Source organism: Bison bison, unplaced genomic scaffold (genome assembly GCF_000754665.1).
Source record: "Bison bison bison isolate TAMUID 2011002044 unplaced genomic scaffold, Bison_UMD1.0 scf7180017864224, whole genome shotgun sequence".
Lineage (NCBI taxonomy): Eukaryota > Metazoa > Chordata > Mammalia > Artiodactyla > Bovidae > Bison > Bison bison.
The window spans coordinates 1,527,561-1,534,432 of NW_011494796.1; the positions used below are offsets into that span (position 1 = coordinate 1,527,561).

General features: G+C 39.8%; 1 long non-coding RNA gene across 1 annotated transcript in view; it reads left to right on the plus strand.

Annotated features, from left to right (window-relative positions):
- LOC104992821 overlaps positions 1 to 1,717 on the plus strand; it is a 44,641-nt gene extending 42,924 nt beyond the window's left edge. Inside the window, exon 3 of the long non-coding RNA XR_825747.1 lies at positions 1,130 to 1,717. This is a non-coding gene — a long non-coding RNA (uncharacterized LOC104992821). The remainder of the gene's footprint in view (positions 1 to 1,129) is intronic.
- Positions 1,718 to 6,872: the final 5,155 nt, after the last annotated feature.

The window sequence follows — 6,872 nt, forward strand, 5'->3', positions numbered from 1 at the left end:
GTATGCAGGTCAGGAAGCAACAGTTAGAACTGGACATGGAACAACACACTGGTTCCAAATAGGAAAAGGAGTACGTCAAGGCTGCATATTGTCACCCTGCTTATTCAACTTATATGCAGAGTACATCATGAGAAACGCTGGACTGGAAGAAACACAAGCTGGAATCAAGATTGCTGAGAGAAATATTAATAACCTCAGATATGCAGATGACACCACCCTAATGCAGAAAGTGAAGAGGAACTAAAAAGCCTCTTGATGAAAGTGAAAGTGGAGAGTGAAAAAGTTGGCTTAAAGCTCAACATTCAGAAAACGAAGATCATGGCATCCAGTCCCATCACTTCATGGGAAATAGATGGGGAAACAGTGGAAACAGTGTCAGAGTTTATATTTGGGGGCTCCAAAATCACTGCAGATGGTGACTGCAGCCATGAAGTTAAAAGACGCTTACTCCTTGGAAGGAAAGTTATGACCAACCTAGATAGCATATTGAAAAGCAGAGACATTACTTTGCCAACAAAGGTCCGTCTAGTCAAGGCTATGGTTTTTCCTGGGGTCATGTATGGATGTGAGAGTTGGACTGTGAAGAAGGCTGAGCACCGAAGAATGGATGCTTTTGAACTGTAGTGTTGGAGAAGACTCTTGAGAGTCCCTTGGACTGCAAGGAGATCCAGCCAGTCCATTCTGAAGGAGATCAGCCCTGGGATTTCTTTGGAGGGAATGATGCTAAAGCTGAAACTCCAGTACTGTGGCCACCTCATGCGAAGAGTTGACTCACTGGAAAAGATTCTGATGCTGGGAGGGATTGGGGGCAGGAGGAGAAGGGGAGGACAGAGGATGAGATGGCTGGATGGCATCACTGACTCGATGCACGTGAGTCTAGGTGAACTCCGGGAGTTGGTGATGGACAGGGAGGCCAGGTGTGCTGCGATTCATGGGGTCGCAAATAGTCGGACACGACTGAGCGACTGATCTGATCTGATCTGATCTGATGATTTAATTTATTTTATTTAGTTTTTGGTTGCACTGGGTCTTCACTACTGCGTGGGGGTTTTCTCTAGTTGCAGTGAGTAAAGGATGCTCTTTGTCGTGGTGCATGAGTTTCTCACTGCAGCCGCTTCTCTTTCTGCAGAGCGTGAGCTCGGAGCATATGGGGTTAGTTGCCCCACAGCATGTGGAATCTTCCTGGACCAGAGATTGAACCCATTTCCTCTGCGTTGGCAGGTGGATTCCTATCCACTGTACCACCAGGGAAGTCCCTGCCATTTTACATATTTGGTTAAGTGATATGTTTGACTGATATGGGCATATTTTATCACATTTCTTACACGTAGTATGTCGTATTTACTGTTTGTATTTTTATGTTGTCTCTTTTCCTTTTTCCTTTACTGTTTTTATAGTTTTTTGCTTATACGATAATTTACCTTTTGTTTGAGAAGGTGCATTTATACTAATTATCTATTAATAACACCTCCATTACCTTTTCTTTTTTACACAGGCTTCATTATTTTCACCTCAAAATTATATGATTTGTCTCCCATTTAATGGCTATGTGACAATCAATATTTTTTACACAACATTCATATTTTCTTTTTTAAATTTGTATTATTTTTACTTTGACTTTGAATTTACTTTGCTTAGCCAAAATCTCAAGTACAACCAGCCCTTTCAAAATTATTTTCTACAACTTCTCTTATTCTTTTATTTTAAAAATTTGTTGAATTACAGTCATATTAATTTTATTCCATTTTTTCCCACCCTTCAGAAAAATATATTTATGTGTATTGGATACAAATGTATAGGCAATAATAATGGCCCAATCACAAGCTAATTTCTCTGTGTTGGGGATACTGATGTTATATTTAAATGACATTTTTGATCTGGGATCTGTGTTAAATTTAATGTATTTTTTAATGTTAAGAATAATATGTTAATCTTTATTATTTTTAATTAAAATTTTATTGAGGTATAGTTGGTTTACAATAATATATAACTTTCAGGTACACAACATAGTGATTCATGATTTTAAAGGTTAAACTCTATTTGTATTTATTATAAAATATTGGCTATATTCTCTGTGCTGTATGACATATCCTTGTAGCTTATTTATTTCATACATACTGCTTTGTACCTTATACTTCCTTACCCCTGTGCTTCCCCTCCCCCATTCCCAACTCCCACCTGGTAACCACTAGTATTTTCTCTATATCTGTGAGTCTGTTTCTTTTTTGTTACATTCACTAGTTTGTTATATTTTTAAATTCCATATATAAGTGACATCATATAGTGTTCATCTTTCTCTGTCTGATTTATTTCACTTTGCATAGTATCCTCCAAGTCATCCATGTTGTTGCAAATGGCAAAATTTTGTTCTTTTTTATGGTGGAGCTTTATTCCAACATATACCTATGTATACACCACACACACACCACATATACATATCACATATACATACCATGTCTTTATCCATTCATCTGTTGATGGACACTTACATTGTACCATGCCTTGGCTATTGTAAATAATGCTGCTATGAACATTGGAGTGTATGTATTTTTTCAAAAAGTGTTTTTGTTTACTTTGGATATACCTAGGAGTAAAACTACTGGGTCACATGGTAGGTGCATTTTATTTTTTTGAGGAACCTCCATACTGTTTTCCACAGTGGCTGAACTAATTTACATTTCCATAGGAGGGTTCACTTTTCTCCACATCCTCACCAAAATTTGTTTTTTGTGTTCTTTTTGATGATAGCCATTCTGACAGGTGTGAGGTGATATATTGTTGTGGTTTTGATTTGCAGTTTGTTCCCTGCTGATTGGTGATGTTCAGCATATTTTCTGTGTGCCTGTTCATCACCTGCGTGTCCTTTTGGAAAAATGTCTATTCAGGTCTCCCGGCCATTTATTAATCGGGTTGTTTGTTGTTTTGATGTTGAGTTGTATGAGCTTTCATATATGTTGGATATTAACCCCTTATCAGACATAACATTTACAAATATTTTCTCCCATTCAGCAGAAGGTCTTTTTTGTTTTGTTGATGGTTATCTTTGCTGTGCAAAATCTTCTAGGTTTAAATAGGTCTCATTTGTTTATTTTTGCTTTTATATCCTTTGCCTTAGGAAACAGATCCTACCCCCCCAAAAAAACTGCTACAATTTAGCAATCGTGGGAGGGGTGACTGCCCACCAGAGGTTGGAGCTGCCCACCAGTGAAGAAGTTGGCTTGGACCCCAAGGGCTAGAGCTGATGTCAGCCTGCTGGTGGACTGCATTGGTTCTTCTGGGGCCCCAGTTTAGTGCCTGCCCACTGGTGAGTGGGCTGAGTCCCAGTATGACTGGCCAGGGGAACTGGATGTCCCAGAGCAGGAGTCAACCCACAGGTGGTGGCTGGGGCCAAATTCCAGAGGTAATAAAGCTACAAGGAAAGCTCCAAAATGGTACTTGCCAATACCAGTGTCCTCGCGGTAGACTGAGTTCCTAATAATGGCTGCCACCAGTGTCTTTGACACCAGGGGGAGTTCTGGCTGCCTCCTGCTTCACCAGGGGCTTCTCTGAGATCAACGAGTTTGTTCTGACCCAGCCTCCTTTCAAATTATTTCTTCTGCTCTGGGTCTCAAAGCTTGTGAGATGTGTGTGTGTGTGTGTGTGTGTGTGTGTGTGTGTGTACGCATGCGCACCCTTTAACAGCCCTCTGGCTCTCAGGTAATACTTTCCTGGGGCTCATCTTCCTGTTGAAGGTACCCAGGTTGGGAGCCCACTGCGGGGCTTGGACCCCTCAATCACTGGGAATAGCCACTGCAATTGTGATTATCCTCCCATTTGTAGGTTGCCTGCTCAGGAGTGTGGGTCTTGACTCTACCGTGTCTCTGCCCTTTCTACCAATTTTGTGGTTTCTTCTTTATATCTTTAATTGTAGATCTTTTCTGCTAGCTTCCAAGTTGCTCTCTTTGATAGTTTCTCTGTAAATAGTTGTAATTTTGGTGTACCCATGGGGGGAAATCTTCCTACTCTGCCATCTTGTCCAATCCTCCATATCACCCATGATTTCTAGTGAGAAGTCAGCTGTTCCTATTATTGTGGTCCTCTTTTATATGATAAATTGCATGCATGAATTTTGTGTGTGTGTCTTGACATATAAAGTCATGAACATGTGTCTTGCTGCTTGAAAAATTGTCTCTTCATGTGTGACTTTGTCTAGGTAAAGACTTCTTCATAAAATTGTTTACTTGAAGCTCACTCAGATTCTTGGATGTGTAATTTAGAGGGTTTGTTTAAAATCAAATATGGGGAATTTCTAGCCATTATTTCTCTGACTATTTTTTCTGCCACTTCTCTCTCATTTCCTTCTGTTATTCCCATTACGTTTATCTCAATTTGCTTATACTGTCCCACATTCCTGAGACTCTGTTTATTTTTTCTTGCTGTTTTTCAGTCTGCACAATGTCTATTAGTTTATCAAGTTTGCTGATTCTTTCCTCTGCCAACTCAAATCTTCCACTGAATCACTCTAATGATTTTTTCATTTAAGTTATTATGTATTTTTTTACTCCAACATCTACACTAGTTTTTTTTTAAATTCTGTTGATATTCTGTTTTTGATGAGTTGTTATCATGTCTTTCTTTAATTCTTTAAACATGATTCCCTTTAGTTCTGTCAACATATCTGTAATAACTGCTTTTAAGTATTTCACTGCTATGTCCAATGTTTGTGTCTTCTCAAAGGCCATTTCTACCACTGCTATTTTCCCTGTGTATGGATTACTCTTTCTTCACCCTTTTCTGTTTCTTTGCATGTCTCATATTTCTTATTTTGTTCAGTATTTCTCATTTTAGTAGTTCAAAGAGGAATTGTTGCATATTTAGCCCAGAAGAGATTCAAATACTTGTAGCCCTACCCACCAGACAGCACAAGTATAATACTGAAAACAGTATCATCATATCATACAGATAGAGTCTTAAATAGTGGGAAAGGAGGTACATAGAGTTGCTCTGCCATTGTTACCTTAGTAAGAAGACATTGCATACATTTTCAGAGCATCCTTAACTGTAAGATCAGAACAAGTTTTGGCCAGAAACACCAATTAACTATTATATCCCACAGCCAGATATCATAATTAAGATTTTGCTCCATCTTATAACAGATTCAAAAGATTGTACACATTCCTCTAATCCAAACCTCTGGTCTCAAGAAAGAGTGTACTTTTAGGGATCATTTCTATATTTTGTCACATTTCTTATGGTTGGACACTAGGTATTTTAGAGAATATATTGTAGCACTTATGACTATTGATCCCTTCTTCCCTTCCTGGTGTGGTTATTTGTTGATTGGACTAATTCTATGTATCTATTTTCTCTGCATTGCACAGCCTCTGGTATCCCTACTTAGACGTTTTTCCCTTGTTTTCACAAACAACCTTTTGGCTAAAGATTGTGCTTAAGCCCTCTTAACTACTTACATTTTCACCCTTTACCACTGCATGTGTGTGTGGTTTATGGAGAGTTTATGGCTTTGCCCCATTTTCATCCAGGGACTAGTCTTCATACTTATTTCTACACAGAACTCACAACTCTTGACATTTCCTAGGTGAAAAGAGAAGGAAAAGTGTCTTGATATTTCAACCACTCCTGAGTTTATGTTAATTTAGGGAAAGCTGTTAGATAACCACAGGATGGTGGCTGCTTGCCAGGGGAAACAATCATGACTAGTGGGTTGGAACTTTTGGTACCAGCACCTGACCTCTGGGGAGAGGAAGCTGGTAGAGGTTGAATCAATTACCAGTGGTCCATCATGACTGTGTGATGAAACCTCTCTAAATACCCAAAGGACTGGGTTCAAGAAGCTTCTAGGATGATGAGCATGTAGAGATGATGAGAGTGTGGCAGATCTGAAGAAGGAATGAAAGAACCACACTATTTCCCATGTACTTTGTCATGCATATTTCTTGCATCTGGCCATTCTTAATGACATCTTTTTTTAAATAATCAGGTTATCTAATGGGTAAAATCTTTTTCTTGGTTCTAGGGGATTCCCTGGTGGCTCAAACAGTAAAGAATCTGCCTGCAATGCAGGAAACCTGGGTTCAATCCATGGGTTGGGAAGATACCCTGGAGAAGGGAACAGCAACCTTCTCCAGTATTCTTTCCTGGAGAAGTCCATAGACAGACCCTGGAGAGCTATCATCCATGGAGTCGCAAAGAGTCAGACATGACTCAGTGACTAATACACACACACACACACACACACACACACACACAGAAGCTATTCTAGCAAGTCCATTGAACCCAAGGGGAAGGCTGTGGGAACTTCCAACCTATAGCTGGTCGGTCAGAAGCACAGGGGACCACCTGGATTTCCAATTGGCATCTGAAGTGGTGGTGGTGTTGGGTGGTCTTGTGGGGTTGAACACTTAACACATGAAATCTAAATATATCTCCAGGTAGATCATGTTAGAATTTCGTTGAATTGTAGGACACCTAGCTGGTGTTGAAAAATTGCTTAGTGGTATAGGAAAAAACACATACATGGGACCCCCCACCCCCACCCCACCAGGAGTCCATAACAACTCTCCTCCTACCAGCTGACACCCACACTCTCCTCTAGTATTTTATGTGCTACTAATCTATTGTCTCTACACTTCTCTGAAGATGCCATGCTTATAGGTTTTTCTACATACTGCCTCCTCTACTTGGGAGCCCCTGAAGTCCTTGTCACTTTGCTAAAGTTTCATTCCTCTTACAAAACCTCAGTCTGACTCCAAACTGGTCCTGTTTTCTGAAAACATTTTAACCATGTCTTCTGTGATTAGCTTTACATGTCCTACACCCCACCATCAAGAATGTGACCTCCTGGAGGTAAGAATAGGATGCATTTACTTTTG